The sequence below is a fragment of the Lynx rufus genome, unplaced genomic scaffold (assembly GCF_022079265.1).
Source record: "Lynx rufus isolate CCGP_SWC_20201006 ecotype Redwood Valley unplaced genomic scaffold, mLynRuf1.p SCAF_2, whole genome shotgun sequence".
Taxonomy (NCBI): domain Eukaryota; kingdom Metazoa; phylum Chordata; class Mammalia; order Carnivora; family Felidae; genus Lynx; species Lynx rufus.
Window position 1 is genome coordinate 201,035,143 of NW_025814834.1, and position 19,387 is coordinate 201,054,529.

A 19,387-nucleotide genomic window follows, 5' to 3' on the forward strand; every position below is an offset into this window, starting at 1 on the left:
AATATGAGACACTTGAATGGCCACTCAGCTCTGCCCTCCCCTCTAGCATCCTTGGGGGGTCGCTCTGATTTTTCAGCAGACAATTTTGTTTGGGGGATAATTCTGTTAATTTGGGGGGGAATAAAAAAGACTGAACAATAGAAGGGACAAAAATAAAAATAATTTGGCAGGGGGAGGGGCAGCTAACAGGGTTAGGAGAGGGATGTTCAAGGTATCCAGGCCCAGGAGGGGAGACCATGAGTGTCAGCTGGACATAGGCCTGCGGTGTTTGCAGTCATTTTGGAAATAGCAGGGCAACTGAGGAGTGCTGATGTCCAGGCCTGCCAAGGGCTTGCTAGCTGCCACACACTGCTCTAAGCACTTAAGGTCTATACAACCTCCCAGGTCCTTTTATTAACCCAGTTTAACATGAGAGGTTAAGAACTTGCCCACATTTATACATCTATTTAATGGCTTGGTTGGATTTGAACATAGGCAATTGTGCTGCAGAGCCCATGCTCTTAATTATCTCTCTACTGTAGAGCTCCTATTCTTGGCTGCACATAGAATCACTTGTGGAGATTTTATAAAATACCCATACCAGGGCCCCACCCCACATGAATTCAGATGAGATCTCCGAGGATAGAGGCCAGATATGAATATTTTTTATTTAAAAAAGTTTTTTGAGTTTATTATTTTTGAGAGAAAGAGAGAGCACGAGCTGGGGAGGGGCAGAGAGGGAGAGGGAGGCACAGAATCCCAAGCAGGCTCCAGGCTCCGAGCCGTCATCACAGAGCCCAACGTGCGGCTTGAACCCATGAACCGTGAAGTCATGACCTGAGCCAAAGTCGGACAGACGCTCAACCTACTGAGCCACCCAGGTGCCCCAAATATTTTTTTTTAAATGTCCCTAGAAGACTCTAATGGCCATCCAGGTGTAAGAACCAATCTAATCCTTGCTGAGTGCCATGCCATTTTAAACACTTTGTATTGGGGCGCCTGGGTGGCGCAGTCGGTTAAGCGTCCGACTTCAGCCAGGTCACGATCTCGCGGTCCGTGAGTTCGAGCCCCGCGTCAGGCTCTGGGCTGATGGCTCAGAGCCTGGAGCCTGTTTCCGATTCTGTGTCTCCCTCTCTCTCTGCCCCTCCCCCGTTCATGCTCTGTCTCTCTCTGTCCCAAAAATAAATAAACGTTGAAAAAAAAAATTAAACACTTTGTATTAACTTATTTAATTCCCAGAAGGTAGGTAAGAGTAGTGTCCCCATCTTACAAATAGGACAACTAAGGTTGCATAGTTGGTAAGTGGTAGAGCCAGAATCTGGACTTTTGTTTTTCGTTAATGTTTATTTATTTATTTTCGAGAGAGAGCTGGGGGAGGACAGAGAGAGAGAGAGAATCCTAAGCAGACTCCACGCTGTCAGCACAGAGCCCAGCATGGGTCTGGAACCCACCAACTGCAAGATCATATCTGAGCTGAAATCAAAAGTCAGACGCTTAATGGACTGAGCCACTCAGCATCTCCAGAATCTGGACTTTTTACCTCAGCCTATGCTATGACCCAGCCATTCTGATTTCCTGAGACTAGTTGCTCATCAGATTGAAAGGAGCAAACACTGCTTGAGCCCCTTCTCTGTGTCTGCCAATGTGCTAGGAGCTTTCCCAGAGATGAAATTCTAGCTAGCGAGTGTTAGCCCCATGTTTCGGAAGAGGCAAGACAGGCTCAGTGAAATTAGGTGGCATTGCGAGGCTGAGACACAGGAAGGCTGCCACTTCCAATGAATCCATCCAAAGTCCAGGCTTTGTGCCAGGACAACTTTTTCCCCTTCTCTGGTGTCACCTCCTACCCATACCAGAGGTTGAAATCAGTGCCACCAGGACCAGACGTTGAGCAGGCCTGCTGGGGTTGGACCAGCTGGAGAGTTTGTGCCCGATCTGGAGGGGCAGTAGCTCCTCTACCAGTCTGCCGTGGAACCAGAATGTGGGCCCAGTGTGGCTTGCCCAATTTGGAAGAGGAGGTAGAAATCCTAAGTTTTATTTGATGTCTCTGGATGTGTAAGTGTCAATAACCAATTTCAAAAAAAAAATGAAAACAAAACCAAATGTCAGACCTCTTCTGGGCTCTACATTGTCCATCTGTAAAGAGGTGTGGCCTGTGGGTCCCAGGTAGCAGTGTCTGGTCTCGCCTCCCAGGCATCCGCTTCCAGCCTGGAACAGTGCCTCCAGCTGCCTGACTGCAAAGTCAGCATGTCCACCCTGACTCATTTCTACCCTGTCTCACCTTAGATCTTCCCTTCCCCCACCTCTTACCTCCTCCACCTCAGAGAATGATACTTCCATCACTCAGTCGCCTCCCAGAGACCCCTCTGATACCGCCTCCTCTCTGAACCCCACCTGGTCCACACCACCATCATCTGCCTCTGCTGCCTTACAGCCAGAACCTCCTGATTGGTCTCCCCACTTCCTGCCATGCTGCCTCCCAGCCTTCACTGTTTACTACTCCAATGGCCTCTCTTCCCCTTAGAATTAACCTTGAACTCCTCATCATGGTCTACAAGACCATTCATGAACTGGCTCTGGGATCTCCGCTTGACTCCTTTTCTCTCTGTCACCCTGCTCCAGCTTCATTGGCCTTCCTCAAGTGCCTCTGACACATGGGTTTCATAACCTTTGCCCGTGCTGTTTCCCCACAGAATCCTATAATGCTCTTCTCCCACATCTTCAGCTGGCTCCTTTCTGTGCTCCAGGTCTCCTCTCAGCTGAGCCAGGCCTGCCCTGTCCTCACTGTCTCCAGTTCTGTCTGCTCCCCAGTCACTCTCTCTCACATCCCCTTTATAGCCCTTACTGACACCAGGCACATCTTCCTTGTCTGTATCCACTCTCCTTCCCCTCTCTCACTTCCTTTTCTACCCTATCCCCCTCTCTAGCCCTAACCTGTCACTCACATGCATATAAACCCTGTAATGGAATCTCCTTGAAGGCGGAGACAAAGTCTGTTTTATTCAGCCTCTAGAACATTGCCTGATACCAGATAGCTCTCAAAACATACTTGTTGGGGCCCCTGGGTGACTCAGTCGGTTAAGCATCCAACTTTGGCTCAGGTCATGATCTAGAGGTTTGTGAGTTCGAGCCCCACATCTGTGCTGACAGCTCAGATCCTGGAGCATGCATCTGTGTCTGTCTGCCTGTTTCTCTCTCCTCTCTCTCAAAAATAAATAAACATTAAAAAAAATTTTTTTTAATATTTGTTTATTAAGGACTGCCTACCCTTTTGTATCTACCTCCCCTCCCCCACAGCTTACCCTATCTTCTGCATCACATTTGCAGAAGCCAGAACCCACTAACAGATGGGGAGTGAATCAGAAAAAGAGGCAAAGAGAGAAAAGGAGGAAGTCCTGCCAGTGGGTGCAAAAAAGAAAGAAAAAGAAACCAGAAAAAAAAATCTGGGTTGAAACTAGATTTGGTCAAGTGAGTCACCTACTCCCCCACCCCAGAAACCCCTTCAGCCACTGTCCACCACCAGTACCAAACCAAAAGGCTGGATTTCTGTTTTTGGAGTCAGAGTGGACAAGATTCAAGGTATGCTGGCTCTGTGAACTTGGATCGGTCTCTGTCTCAGCGTCAGATTCTTCATCTGAAAAAGGGAGATAGTAATGGGACCTCACTCACAGAGGAGTTGTGAAGAGTAAATGAAGAATCCATACTCACAAAAAGACTAAGAATAACGTCTGGAATGTAGTAAGTACTCAAGAAATACCAGCTAGTATTACTATTAATATTCCAACTGGCACCACCTCCCTGCCTTACAGAACTCAGAGTCCTGTCAGCTGCCTCCATTGGCTACAGGACCTCTCTGGGCCTCAGTCTTCTCATTTGTGATGGGGACCATTAGTAGCTACGCTTATGAGCACGTGCTGCATACCAGGCACTTGGCATACACACAGTTTTGCCGACTTAGGGCAACCTCCCTGAGCTGATGACCAGCTTCCAGTCCCAGTGCTGGAGATATCTTAGGCACACCCAAAACCTTGCTCTTCACCATCTTCTCTTTTCTTTAAAATTTTATAATCTTAATTTTTTAATTTTTAATTTTTAACATTATGGTAGGGGCGCCTGGCTAGCTCAGTTGGTAAAGCACATGATTCTTGGTCTCGGGGTTGTAAGTTCAAGCCCGACATTGGGTGTGGAGATTACTTAAAAATAAAATATTTAAGATAATAATAATAATTAAATTAAATTTACATTAAAAAATAAATTGTGGCAAAATAGATATAACAGAAAAATGTAGCATTTTAACCACTTTCAGTGTGCACTTGAATGGCACTAATCACGTTGACATGGTCGTGCAACCATCACCACTGTCCATCTCCAGAACTTTGTCATCATCCTCAGCTGGAACTCAATGCCCACTACACAGTAACTTCCCATACCACCCCCCTTCAGTGCCTAGTAACCACTCTCCTATTTTATGAATCTGACCATTCTAGGTATCAACACATGGTATTTGTCCTTGTGAGTCTGCCTTGTTTCCCTTAGCAGAATGTCCTCAAGGTTCATCCACGTTCTAACATGTATCAGTACTTCATTCTTTTTAATGGCCAAGTAATGTTCCATGACATGGATATTTATTCATTTTGTTCTTCCCTTTATCCTCTGATAGGCATTTGGATTGTTTCTACTTTTTGGCTATTGTGAATAATGCTGCTATGAATATGGATGCACAAAATTATCTTCGAAACTCTGCTTTCAGGGGCACCTGGGTGGCTCAGTTGGTTAAGCATCTGACATCAGCCAGGTCATGATCTCATGGTCTGTGAGTTTGAGCCCCACGTTGGGCTCTGTACTGACAGCTCAGAGCCTGGAGCCTGCTTCCGATTCTGTGTCTCTGTCTCTCTGCCCCTCCCCTGCTCATGCTCTGTCTCTCTCTCTCAAAACTAAAATAAACATTAAAAAAATGTTTTTAATTGTTTAATACCAGGATTTGATACAAGGATTCTCTATTCTTTTCCACTGGACTATATGTCTGTCTTTATAGCAATACCACACTGTTTTACTTACTATAGCTTTGTAGGAAGTTTTGAAATCAGGAAGTGTATTCTTCCAACTTTGTTCTTTTACAAACAGTATTTTGTAAAAGATACAAAATACAAAAACATTTTGGCTATTAGGGGTCTCGAGATTCCATCTGAATTTTAGGATGGGTTTTCTATTTCTGCAAAAAACGTGTTAGGATTTTTATAGGGATTGTATTGAATCCACAGATCGGTTTGGCTAGTATTGACATCTCAACAATAATATTAAGTCTTCCAGCCCATGAACATGGGATGTGTTTCCATTTATTTATGTCTTCTTTAATTTCTGTCAGCAGTGTTTTGTAGTTTTCAGTGTACAAGTTACACTCATCCTTGGTTTAGTTTTACCTCCTTGGTTAATGTTATTCCTAAGTATTTTATTTTTTGATGTTATTATAAATTGAATTGTTTTCTTAATTTCCTTTTTGGATTAGTAGTGTATAGAAACACAATTTTTATGTGACCATCGTTTCTTTTCAGTGGTCACTTATCCCAACCTAGGGGAGCTCAGGGACCTTTTTGGCTGTTTTTGGTTTTGTTTTTTTAAGTAAGCTCTGTGCCCAACATGAGACTTAAACTCATGACCCTGAGATCAAGAGTGGCATGCTCTACCAACTGAGCCAGCCAGGCGCCCCCAGATTTGGTCAGTTTTGAGAGAGGAGCCATACTTCTATCTGCCTACCTGAAGGTTAGAAACTTCCTCTTATCTTCTGACAAATTGACACTCTCTTCCCCTCCACCCTTAAAATGCCAAAGCTTCATGGCCCCTCGAAATCAATTTCCCTGAACTACCTCCCCTGCCCCCCCCACCCCCTGGAGTAAACCCATCCTGTTGGGAGTCTATGACCCGAGTAGGAGTTCCATTTTAGTTACAGAAGGCAACTTCCTTACAAGTTGTGTAAACTTAGACTACCTATAAATGGGAAGACTGTTGTCCTACTTCTGAGAATGGACAGGAGCACACTGTCTTGCTACACCCATATGCTTGGACATAGCAGGTGCTTAATAAATAGCAGCAATGGGGCGCCTGGGTGGCTCAGTCGGTTGGGCGTCCGACTCCGGCTCAGGTCATGATCTCGCGGTCCGTGAGTTCGAGCCCCGCATCGGGCTCTGTGCTGACAGCTCAGGGCCTGGAGCCTGTTTCAGATTCTGTGTCTCCCTCTCTCTCTGACCTTCCCCCATTCATGCTCTGTCTCTCTCTGTGTCAAAAATGAATAAACGTTAAAAAAATTTTTTTAAATAAAAAAAAATAGCAAATGTATGTACATAAGTACTTCATGACATACGAAGAGCTCTACAAATGTATTGAATGCCTACTAAGTGCCAGGTACTACATCAGACACCCAAGGATGCAAGTGATATATAAGACACAGGTTCCATGCCCTCACCCAGGTGACATTCTGGCTGGGGAATATAAATATTGAGCAACTAACTTTACATCAAGTGTAAATGCATTAATAACAACTATGATGATGTTCTGCTGCAACGTAGATGGTGCCATGAAAGAGTGTAACAGAGTGTGAGGGAGCTAACCTAGTGAGGGGTGGGGAGGTCAAGGAAGGCCTCCCTGAGGAAGTAACATTAGAGATGAGATGTAAAGAATGAAGAAGTAGCCATGATGGGAAAGGGGGAGAACCTGTTGAGAAAGAACATTTCCAGCTAGAAGGAAGAACTTTCTGGAGGCCCTGAGGCGAGGAGAGAGTAGTGGCCTCAGAGATACACAGAGAAGACTAGTGTGGCTGGAGCCCTGAGAACGAAGAGGATGGTGAGTCACAGAGACTTACAGGATGTTAAACCAAACTAGTTAGGCGCCACGGAAGGGTCTTAAATGAGGGGGGTAGTGACATAATCAGCTAACACACAGAAACTCAGCATGCAGGAAATCCACTAAGGTCAAGTTTTTAAATTAGAGAACTTATTCCATAAACTGATTACAGCTCAGGCTCCTAGCTGTGTATATTCTCCTTTTAGCCCTTGAATTTTGTTTTTAACATCCTTATTCAAGTATAATTTACATACCACAAAACTTACCCATTTTAAACGTACAACTCAATGATTTTTAATAAATTTATAGAAGTGTACGACTGTGACCATAATGTATTTTTAGGACATTTCCTTCACTCCCAAAAGATCTCTCATGCCCATTTGTAGGGCATGCCCACGCTCCCCACCCACCATGGCCCAGCCACCGGTGTAAATGCCCACACCCACACTGAGCTCAGGTCCACTTTGGGGGAGGGCCCAAGTGGGGGCCATGCCTTTGTCCAGACTCTTGCCCTGGACCCTGCACTTTGACCTAGGCTGGGAGCCAGAGGACCCTCTATCTGGTCCTGCTGGCTCTGTGGGAACTGGCAGTCCCTGTCCCAGGGGGTCTCTCTGGTGACATTCACTTGGGGCCCTGATGCACTCACTGAGACCCTCCTGTACCTCCCACAGACCCCAAGGTGGGGGAATGGCAGGGTCTGGCTGGGGTCCCCTTCCTATGCCCAAGGGTTTGGGGTCCAGCCCAGCTGCCAAGTGACCTTGTCCCAGCTCCCCCTCCCCAGGCTGGTGTGAGTGTGTGTGTTGGCACCCAGCTTCTATTTCATATTGCAAATGTAAATAAATAAAGGTGCTCCCACCTCCAGCTCCAGGCAGCCACTAACCTGCTTTCTTCTGCTTTCTGTCTCTATAGATTTGCCTTGTCTGGACATTTTACGTAAAAGGAATCATATAAAATGTGGTCTTCTGGGACTGATTTTGTCATCATTTGTATTCCAGTGACTATGTGTCTCCATTATCTAACTTTTTCATATATCCCATATTTTCATAGAAAATAGGGAAAAAATGGGGGTGCCTGGCTGGCCCAGTCAGAAGAGTGTGTTACTCTTGATATTGGGGTTATGAGTTTGAGCCCCACATTGGGTGTAGAGATTATTTAAATAAATAAAACTAAAAAAAAAAGAAAAGAAAAGAGGGAAATATGGATGAGCAAAATGAAAAAGCTTCACTTTCCCAATAAGTCTTTCCTAACAGATTCCACTATAGTTGACTTTCTCCTGGGGCATTCTGGGCAGTCAGAGACCTGATTCCTGTCAGAAGACCTGGGCTCACCTTTTGACTCTGCTATTTTCTCGCTATGTGATCTGGGACTCTCGGAGTTTCTGTTTTCTGATCTGTAAAGTGAGCAAAATAATACTACCTACATCATTGGCTTCTATGATGAGTAATAGGAGCTAATGCACGCTAAGTGCTTAATATAGGGACTGGCACTCGATAAGCACACCATAGAGGTGAACCATTATCATAAATATTCCTATGCAACATTTTATTTTTATTATTATTCATTGTTTTTTAAGTAAGCTCCACGCCCAACATGGGGCTTGAACTTGTGACCCCAAGATCAAGGGTCACATGCTCTGTTGACAAGCTAGTCAGGTGCCCCTCTATGCAACATTTTAATGAGTAAATGGTATTCAGTTTGTGGCTATCCCTTAGTCGGTTTGAGTTCTTACTGCTCTTGAATATGTAGGCCAGGGGCCAGTGAACTACAGCTCAAAGAATGGTTTTCACATGAGATGCCTGGGTGGCTCAGCTGGTTAAGCCGTCCAGCTTCGGCTCAGGTTATGATCTCCCGGGTCAGTTCGTGAGTTTGAGCCCTAGGTCTGGCTCTGTGCTGACAGCTTGGAGCCTGGAACCTGCTTTGGATTCTGTGTCTCCCTCTCTCTCTGCCCCTCCCCTACTCACACTCTGCCTCTCTCTCTCTCAAAAATAAACATTAAAGAAAAAAAGAATGGTTTTCACACTATTTATTTTTTAAATGTTTATTTGTTTTTGAGAGAACGTATACAGGTGAGGAACATAGAAAGAGGGGAGAGAGGAGCCGAAGCAGACTCTGTGCTGACAGCAGCGAGCCCGATTCGGGGCTCAAACTCACCAACCATTGAGATCATGACCTGAGCAGAAGTCAGACGCTTAACCAATTGAGCCACCCAGGCACCCCTGGTTTTCACATTTTTTTAAATCATTTTTTTTTAACGTTTATTTATTTTTGAGAGACAGAGCACAAGCAGGGGAGGGGCAGAGAGAGAGAATCCAAAGCAGGTTCCAGGCTCTGAACTGTCAGCACAGAGCCCGATGCGGGGTTCGAACTCATGAACCATGAGATCATGACCTGAGCCGAGGTCGGATGATCAACCGACTGAGCCACCCAGGCACCCCTGGTTTTCACATTTTTAAATGGCTCGCAGGATTTTAAAAATAAATCAAAATAATACTATTTCATGACGTGAAAATTATATGAAATTCCAATTTCAGTGTCTGTAGGTAAAACTTTATTGGAACACAGCTACACTCCCTTGTTTGTATATTGTCTCTTACTGTTTTGCAACAGCAGAGTTGAGTGGCTAGTAGATACCATATGACCACAAACCCTAAAATATACACCATCTGGCCTCTTTACAGAAAAAGTGTGCTGATACATGGTGGAGATAACTCTTCATCCCTTATGCTTTATAAAAAAAAAAAAAAAAAGTACTGCAAAGGAACATCCAAGGCCTGTGAGACCAGAAGTCAGTGGCCTCTTCAGGCTGCCACCCGGCTGGTTTCATACTGGCCTTTCTGGTCTTTCAGCTCTTGGTCTGTCTGCGGCACATTGGCTCCACCCTCAAGACTTTGCCTCTGCCTAAACAGTCCTTCCCCCCCCCCCCCACAATTTTGTGTGGGGGTCTTCTATTGCTTCTTCAGGTTTCAGTTACAAAGTCTTTGCTTCAGGAAAGCTTTCCCAGATCTCCTCCTCCCAGCCAAATTCAGCACAGTAGTACTCAGTTTGCTATTCTCTCCCCTCACTAAGCCTTGTCAAGTCAGGCACTGGATCTATCACTACTACAGTTGACCTTGAACATTGCAGAGCTTAAGGGTGCCACCCTCCCACCATTTACCCACTGTAAAAAAAAAAAAAAAAAATAGTATAACTCCTCACCCAGTATAACTTTTGACTCCCCCCAAATTGCCTTCTGTTGACTAGAAGCTTTACTATAAAAACAGTTGACTAACATGTCTTTTGTATTAGATGTATCATATACTGCATTTTTTTGTAAATGTTTATTTATTTCTGAGAGACAGAGACAGAGAGAGTGTGAACAGGGGAGGGGCAGAGAGAGAGGGAGACACAGAATCAAAGCAGGCTCCACGCTCTAAGCTGTCAGCACAGAACCTGACACGGGGCCTAAACGTACTGCAAGATCATGACCTGAGCCGAAGTCCGGACGCTTAACCGACTGAGCCACCCAGCAGTCCTAACTCAGCTTTAGAAAGGCATAGCTATATGCATACATATCATATAGTCCTGGTTAAGGGGGAACATTATTTTACAAAATCAGTTATGTGTGATGATTCAATCACCCCTGTAGACAGGTACCTAGGTGGAAGCCCGATATTCTCACTGAGTAATTCAGAGTACTCTTAAGTAAACTTGTAACTTGTTTGGTTTAAACCTCAATTCCTTAACCTGTGATACGGAAAACAGCCGCTCTTCCTACGTCAGCAATCACCTGAGCAACTTTTCCACAACCAACGCTGCTGTGAATACGCTCTGGCGATCACAACTCCTTGACGTTTTTCAGTAACTGACTGACTTCCTAGAAAAAGACCTGCGTAGAGATTTTGTTCCGGCTACCATTTCACATACTTGCATCTAACCCCCAAAAAAGGGACAATAAACAGTGCTTGTAATTACGACATTGCCATACAAGCAAAACGGGGTTTGAAATTCTTTTTTAACGCACTACTTCAAACAGGGGCGCCGGGACCAACGATCACCAGCTGCCCAGGTGCCAAAAAATTATGCTTCCGAAATCTCTTGATGTCGATTCCGCACGAAGAGCAATGGAGCTGCCCTACGTGTGCCACTCACGACAGAAGCCCTTTTTGCCTTAACCGGAACTAAGGCAGGGTGGCAGCGTTGGCGAATCCCTCTTTTGCTAAAGGTGAAAACAAAGCTGAAGTAATTTCCTATTTCTTGTTTCTCTGGGTAAGGGGAGGAACTGCAAGACATTCTGGCCCGGGGGGCAATCTTCACAAAAAGACTTATGATTTGTCCTTTTGGTTTTTATATAGTAGTAAAGGCAAGGAGGTAAATTGATATGCAAATATGAGCGGTGCTTGCTGGGAAGGGGCCGGCAGGCGCAGAGGGAGTGGCAGGGAAGAGCGTTTGTAGGAGAGGGCGGGAGAAGCTGTCGCCAGCTGCAGTAGGCATGGGTGGCACCTGTTGTATGCTGCGCGGGAGATCCGCTTCTGGGCGGCTCTGGGTACCTGTCTGCGGAAGACACGAATCCCACCCTATTAAACTTGAAAACGCACAAACTTGTGCCACCCCTAGCCATCGACCCGGATGGGGCCCCACCAGGCGAGCACTGGAGGCAGAGCTTCCCATTAAGAGAAAAATTGAGAAGAACCTCCTCTTCTGCTAACGGATTAGCAGAGCGTTGTGTGTTCATAAAGTGGAACGCCATCTGCTGCGCTGCCAGGAGTGAATTAGACACCAAAAAGCATTGAGCGACAAGAGTTGCAGAATAAGGTACAGCATGACGACCATTAACGTGAAGGGGGAAAAAAAATCAATACTACATTTGGATTGATTGAAGTAGATCTTTATCAACAGATATAAAAAAAATGAGTGAAGGTGTTGAATAGGGTACCACATTAAATGATCAGTGTAACAAAGAGCCTACACGTGTGCACATAAAAACCCAGTGCTATATATTTTCTGACGCCACATACTTTATTAACTTTCTAAAAAAGATTTGCAAGAACATACATCAGTGATTACCTCTTGGAAGGAGGGAAGGATGAGACTCATGACACACAAGACTTTAGATTTACCTGTAATAATATTCTAATTATTTTAAAAAGCATAATGAGTTATTTTATTACTTGTATAATTGAAATTATTTTTAAAATTGTTCTTGCTTTTGAGGGCACCTAGGTGGCTCAGTCAAACATCTGACTCTTGGTTCCAGCTCAGGTTATGGTCTCATGGTTCATGGGATAGAATCTCAGCTCTGTGCTGACAACGTGGAACCTACTTGGGATTCTCTCTCCTTCTCTCTGTGCCCCACCACCACCTCGTGTTCTGTCTCTGTCTCTCTCTCAAAATAAATAAATTATTTAAAAAATTGTCCTTGGGGCACCTGGGTGGCTCAGGCGGTTGAGCGCCCAACTTTGACTCGGGTCGTGATCTCAAGGCTCGTGAGTTCGAGCCCCGCATCGGGCTCTGTGCTAACAGCTCAGATCCTGGAGCCTGTTTCAGATTCAGTGTCTCCCTCTCTCTCTGACCCTCCCCCGTTCATGCTCTGTCTCTCTCTGTCTCAAAAATAAACGTTAAAAAAAAAAATTGTCCTTGCTTTCTATATTTCCTCCCTATATTTCATTTTCTAAAGTCAGGTTTGTTGACATGTAATTTATATATAAATATACCTTTTTTATCATATAGTTTAACAAACTCATATAGACGTGTATCTGGTACCAAGGTCAACCAAATATCAAACATTTCTATCACCCCCAAAAGCTCCTTTGTCTCCTTTTGTAGTCACCTTCCCGTAATTCCAATCCTGGTAAGTAGTGCTCTTCTCTGGTCCTGTAGTTTTGCCTTTTCCAGAATGGCATAAAAATGGAATCAATCACACATCAGTTTTAATATAAAAACAGTATGTGCTAATTGTAAAAATGCTGAAACAGTACTGAAATGTGAGAATGTTTTCCCCAAACTACTATGAACAGTTTAGTGTTTCTCTTGCCAGACTGTTTCCTATGTACATACACATAGATTTTTTTTTTTTAGTGTTTTATTTATTCTTGAGAGAGAGACAGAGCATGAGTGAGAAAGGGGCAGAGTGAGAGAGGGACACAGAATCCGAAGCAGGCTCCAGGCTCCGAGCTGTCAGCACAGAGCCCGATGTGGGGCTCGAACTCACAAGATGTGAGATCACGACCTGAGCCAAAGTTGGATACTCAACTGACTGAGCCACCCAGGCGCCCCTACACAGATTTTTTTTTTTTAATTTTTAACTTTTTTTTTAGAGAGAGTGTGTGAATGCTCGAGTGGGGTGGGGGGAGGGAAAGAGAGAGAGAGACAGAAAGAGAATCAGAATCTCCAGTAGGGGCTCAATCTCACGACCCTGGGGGCATGACCTGAGCCGAAATCAAGAGTCCAATACTTAACTGACTGAGCCACCCAGGCTCCCCTACATTTTAAAACAAAAATGTAGACTGTCAGGCATTTTACTCTCCTTAAAATATTTTATTTTTAATTTAAATTTTAGTAAGTTAATATGCAGTGCAATATTGGTTTCAGAAGCAGAATTCAGTGATCAAATTCAGTGAAAAATATGCAATGCTTCACAAATTTGCGTATCATCCTTGTGCAGAGGACATGCTAATCTTCTCTGTGTCGTTCCAATTTTAGTATATGTGCTGCTGAAGTGAGCACCTTAATATATTTTAATAATATATAGAGGTACCTGACCTCTACAATTTAGAAGCTGCAAGAGAAGGAAGTCACATAAAAAGTTCCTACAGAATAATAGGAAGCAGACCTGTAGTGCAAACTCGTCGAAGCCTAGATACGGGCACTGTCAGTTGTGTTTGTTGGGGGCTTCTCCTATAATCAATCTGCTAGTCCTCTCTTAAAAATAAATCATTATTTGGGGCACCTGGGTGGCTCAGTCAGTTGAGCGTCCGACTTCAGCTCAGGTCATTATCTCACAGTTTGTGGGTTCGAGCCCTAAACCTGGCTTTGCACTGACAGCGAGGGCCCGCTTCAGATTTTCTGTATCCCTCTCTCTGCCCCTAACCCCCACCTCTCAAAAATAAACATTCATTTTTTAATTTTTAAATTTTTTAATGTTTATTTATTTTTGAGAGACAGAGAGAGAGACAAAGTGTGAGCGGAGGAGGTACAGAGAGAGAGGGAGACACAGAATCCAAAGCAGGCTCCAGGCTCTGAGCTGTCAGCACGGAGCCCGATGCCGGGCTCGAACCCACGGACCGTGACATCATGACCTGAGCCGAAGTTGGATGCTCAAGTGACTGAGCCACCCAGGCGCCTCCAAAATAAACAAACATTTAAAAAATTAAATCACTATTTCACTCCCCCTTTCAACACTCCAATGGCTTCCCATTGCACAATAAATAAAACCTCATGTCCTCACCATAGCCTACAAAGTCCTGCCTGAGCTGAGCCCTGCTTGCCTCTCCCAACTCTACCCGCCACTCTATCACTTATTAAATTCCAGCCACCTTGGTCATCTTGGTCCTTGAATAAGCTTCCTTAGCTCAGGGCTTTAGATCACCCAGCTAGTTAAATCTGGTATTCTCTCTTACACTTTTGTGTACTTTCTGTACTGGTCTGTTTCCCACTCCAGATTGTAAACTCTCAGAACAAGGATATTTATTATCTGTCGTATCTACTAGCATATATACCCAGGACCTAGCAAAAAGCTTGGCACACAACGAGCGCTGCTTGCTGAATGAGTGAATGTACATTTAAACTGGTCTTAAAAAGATGGAGTGGGAGGGAAAAAGTGTGCCAGATCCTTAGGAGAATGAAGAGAGCTGTAGCAGGGAAATTAGGCTAAGGAAGGCCATTTGAAGCCTAATGGTGAAGGGGCCTTGAATCTAAGAATTTGCATCTGGTGGCAATGCAGGTGATTGGGAGTTTGGTGGGCCAAGGATGAGAAGATGTAAAGATAAGGAGGGCACCTGGCTGGCTCAAAGAGCCTGTGACTCTCGATCTAGGGGTTGAGTTTGAGCCCCGTGCTGGATGTAGAGATTAATAAAAAACAAACTTAAAATATAGGTGGGGGGAAACCTCTTCCTGATTTCTGCAGGCAGTTACTATGGCTCACTTTGGGCTGTCATGGCTCTTTGTATATTCGTTTGTGTCTGCAGGTTCTTCATTTTAGTGTGAACATCACATTGGTTGGACTGGGTCTTACATGCCTAGCACCTGGCATAAGGTAAAAAATGTTATCCCAAAGTGATGTAAAAACTAAAGCCATCAGTTTAATAGTTACACACAGGACAGGATTAGGCTTTAAGTGAGAGTTCAAGTTGAGACTGCACTTATTAGAACCTTAATCTCTCAGGGATTTTATTTTAAAGTTTGTTTGTTTGTTTGTTTTTGAGAGAGAGAGGGAGAGAGAGCAAGAAAGGGGCGGAGAGAGGGAGAGACAATCCCAAGCAGGCTCCATGTTATCAGTAGCGAGGAGCCCCACGTGGGGTCTGTAACTCACCAAACCGAGATCAAAACCAGAGATCAAGAGTCCCACACTTAACTCACTAGGCCACTAGGGCGCCCCTCTCAGGGGTTTTCTTTAAATGATTACGTGATATAGGGGCACCTGGGTGGCTCAGTCGATTGAGCATCTGAGTCTTGATATTGGTTCAAGTCCTGATTTGGGGGTGGTGGGATCAAGCCCAGCGTCAGGCTTCATGTGGAGTCTGCTTGGGATTCTCTCTCTCCCTCTCTGCCCCTCCCCCATTTCAAAATAAATAATTTTTTAAAAGATTAAATGATGTATCGGAGTTAAGAGGCTTAGCAAAGTTCCTTGATGACAGTAAGCGCTCAATTAATACTATTTGCCAATCCATAGGTACAACCCGTCTCTCGTCTCCACGCTCTTGTGCTGCCAATTCCCTTGTTAGACTTCAACGGGATTATCCACGGGGTGCTTCGGTCCCAAGTGGTATCGCTGTCTAGATACGACCATAAAGGCAACTAAATCAACTAAAAATGGCGACCTGTAGGACATCCAAGGGCGTCAATTATCGGCTGTGCTAGCGTATACGATACGCGGAGACTGAAAGAAACAGAAAGAGCAGGGATCGCAACGCCGGGGTAGAAGGCAACGAGTTCGCCCACGCTGCTACCCAACCACAAGCAAGATAAACCCCAACCGCCGGAGCGGAGAAACAGCCTAGGACCGCGACCACGTGTCAGAAAGCAGTCTGCGCATGCGTAAGCGAGGCGCGCGCCCGCCGGCCGGAAGAGCCGCGCGTTTCCGGGTTGGAGGCGGGGAGCGGTGCCGGAAGTACTCGGGGAGGGCCGAGCAGTCGGACCGGCTGCTGAGACGAACGCTTCACTGGGGCAGTCTCCGCATATCATGGGGAGATAGACGCTGCTGCCTGTGAGTCTTGGGCCCTGGCAGTTGAGGAAGAAGAGCGGGAGGAGGGAGTCAGGACCCAGACCCACAGTGGGTCAGTGTTTGAAGAACTATGTTGTGGAGGATACCGGGTTGTGCGAGGAATCAGGCTGTTGGGACGGGACTAAGGGGCTCCGGGCTCGGAGAAGACGCGGCTGTGGGGACCCGGGCTATAGACGGGACTTAGGGAACCGGGACGAATGTGAGTTCTCCGGCACCTGAGGGAAAGCGATGTGAGGGGAACAGGATTATGAGGACCCGTACTCTTAAGAGGAGAGGGTCTGAATGGAAAGGGGCGTGAAGACACGGGCTCCTGAAAGGTAAAAGCGGAGCTATGAGGACTTGGGCTCCTAAGAGACAGAAGCGGGACAGTCAAGACCCAGGCTCCTAAGGATTCAGAAACAGATTAGCGAAGACTTAGGTTCCTGAGGGGCAGGAGCGCTCAGAGACCACTTGGGTTTGGAAGGAACGGCAGCGGGCAGTGAAGACGGGCTTCTGTGGGGACGGGATCAGGGCTTGGAGACTCCGAAGTACCTGAAGGAACAGGGCTGTGAGAACCCGAGCTCTACAAAGCGGAGAGTATAAGGGGCCATGGCTGCAGGGAGATCAGCCTCCAAAGGAAAGGGAGAGTTTGGAAAAGATGTAGTGATCCATTTTTTTCCTCATAGCCTCTGAATCCAGAGTGGTAAAGGATGTATTCAGGGGAAGACGACCCTTCCTTCGCGCTGCCTGCTTGGCTTTTGGCAGGCTTTTCTTGTGTCAGATACTTTTATCTAGGAAAGCCCACATGCAAGCATCTTCGTTTTCTGCTTCATTCTTACAAAGCTCTGATGTGAAGTTGAAGCCGTTTGAACTCAGTTATATACTTGATAAGTGCTTTAAATACCATTCCACCGAACCCTGATTGAGCACAGATCTCTGCATCTCAAATAAAAGAATGTTAGAGATAGGGGGACAGGATGGCCCAGAAAGATAATCTTTGTAAAACTCCTGTTTTATAGGTAAAGAGGCTGAGGTCCAAAGAAGGCTTAGGATCACATGAAGCAATGATTGATTCGATCATAATTTTGATATAGTACCCTGCTGTGCCTAGCAAATAGGAGATCTTGGCTAATAATATCCTTGAAAACACGCTTCTAGAATCTTTGCTTTAACGTCAAACTCAAGAAGGAAATTTTTACAAATTTAGTACTTTATTTCAAGGCTTGTGGCTGTATTGACATCAATACAGTGAATGTCACCAGTTAGGGAACCTTTAAAGGAACGCTTCTCCTCCCCCTCCCCCAACCCCAATATAGTAAGCCATTTAGAAAGTTGCAGATAAATAAGTTATATCCTATATTTTTAGTATCAGGATTTATTGGAGATGGCTGCTTTTAGATAAGAATGTCAGGGATACCTGGACCAGTAACTTCCCTTCAATAATATCTTTTACTGAAACCTACACAGATTAATCAGGCACTATCGTAAGCACTTTTTTTTTATTAATTTTTTTTAACGTTTATTTATTTTTGAGACAGAGAGAGAGAGAGAGAGACAGAGCATGAACGGGAGAGGGTCAGAGAGAGGGAGACACAGAATCTGAATCAGGCTCCAGGCTCTGAGCCGTCAGCACAGAGCCCGACACGGGGCTCGAACTCACGGACTGGGAGATCATGACCTGAGCCGAAGTCGGCCGCTTAACCGACTGAGCCACCCAGGCGCCCCCGTAAGCACTTTCAAGTGTTATATTATTTAATTCTCACAACTCCACAAGTTAGATATTGTCAGTCCCATTGTGCAGATAAGGAAATTGGTTCAGAGAGGTTAAGTACCTTGCCTGAAAACACATGGAACTAAGTGGCCCATCCCCAGTCAAACCTTGTATGTGTTTGACTAATTTTGTCTACTTTTCTAAGTGAATTCCTTTCCATATCTCAGTTTGCCCATCAACAAAATAGAAGTAACAGTTAAACAAAACATATTGAATGAAAACACCCCCTCCTCCTTAAGATTTCTATTAATACCAAGTACTATAACTTGCTAGGGTACTTATATAGTGTAGTATTTGAGAGCTAAATTTCTTTGTTTTTAAATAAGCATAGATATTCAAGATCTAAAAATGGGACCTGATTAGAACTTTTCCTTACAATGGAGAAAGATATATTTAATTTTAAATTTAGGAGGCCACAAAAGACCAATTTGAAGAGCAAGGACTTAAATTGGATTAACTTTACAATTAATTGCAACATGAACTAGATGATTAGGGAAATTGGGCTAACTTAGTTGAAAACTACTGTTTTTTTTCCCCAAAGGGTTAGCTTATACTATTTTCAAGTGCCTCTACTACATACAAGTGATCAAAACTTACCCCAAATTATGAAGTAAAGCATTCCCATGACACCATTTCAAAATACTTGGTTTAATTAATGACAATTTATTCTTGAGTTAACATTCTCATCTACATTTGCAAAAGGTACTTATTTCACTCATATGTAGCTCTAGCATTGAATTATCATAATAGTGTTTCAAAGTACCTGATCAGAAAATCATTGTGTTAGAGAAGATCTGAACATGGAACGTATTACTTTTGATCTAAGGTCTTCATGGAAAGCCCCAAAATACTTTGGAGACTATACACAACCAGTGTTTATCAGTCTGTATTGTGAAATAGGTGTGCCAGTGGCAGAAGACAAACTGAAATCTGTACATATGGACTTAATCTAAAATCTTACGTTAATTGTTAGAGGTGTAAGGACTTAAGAATTCGGATCCCACTCTTAATTATAGATGTAGAAAATTTGGTCAAAGGGAGCTCCTATAACTCTGTGGCAGAAGTAGTATGATACCCAACCCTCCTGACTTGGGCCTTCCCTGTGCCATAGGACCCCTCATCAGCCTCCTTTTGACCATTTACCACGACCATTTTTTTGCAGTCACTTTTTTTTTTGTATTGTTTTTTAAGTTTTTTTTTTCAAAGCTTATTTATTTATTTTGAGAGAAAATCCCATCCCAAGCAGGCTCTGCAGTGTCAGCACAGATCCCAATGTGGGGCAGGAACTCCCAAACCTTGAGACCATGACCCTAGCCAGAATCAAGAGTCTGATGCTTAACTGACTGATCACCCAGGCACCCCACTTTTTTTTTTTTTTAATATCTGAAGTCATAAAAATGGTTATA

General features: G+C 44.5%; 1 protein-coding gene and 2 non-coding genes across 3 annotated transcripts in view; 1 reads left to right on the forward strand and 2 right to left on the reverse strand.

Moving 5' to 3' along the window:
- Positions 1 to 10,823: 10,823 nt before the first annotated feature.
- Positions 10,824 to 10,957, reverse strand: LOC124516840 (U11 spliceosomal RNA). The gene has a single exon (XR_006963228.1). It is a non-coding gene; the product is annotated as a U11 spliceosomal RNA (small nuclear RNA).
- Positions 10,958 to 13,408: 2,451 nt separating this feature from the next.
- On the reverse strand, positions 13,409 to 13,515 carry LOC124516695 (U6 spliceosomal RNA). The gene has a single exon (XR_006963105.1). It is a non-coding gene; the product is annotated as a U6 spliceosomal RNA (small nuclear RNA).
- A 2,596-nt stretch (positions 13,516 to 16,111) lies between these two features.
- TAF12 (TATA-box binding protein associated factor 12) overlaps positions 16,112 to 19,387 on the forward strand; it is a 32,104-nt gene continuing 28,828 nt past the window's right edge. Inside the window, exon 1 of the mRNA XM_047084923.1 lies at positions 16,112 to 16,213. The gene's annotated coding sequence lies outside the window, so the exon portion shown is untranslated. The remainder of the gene's footprint in view (positions 16,214 to 19,387) is intronic.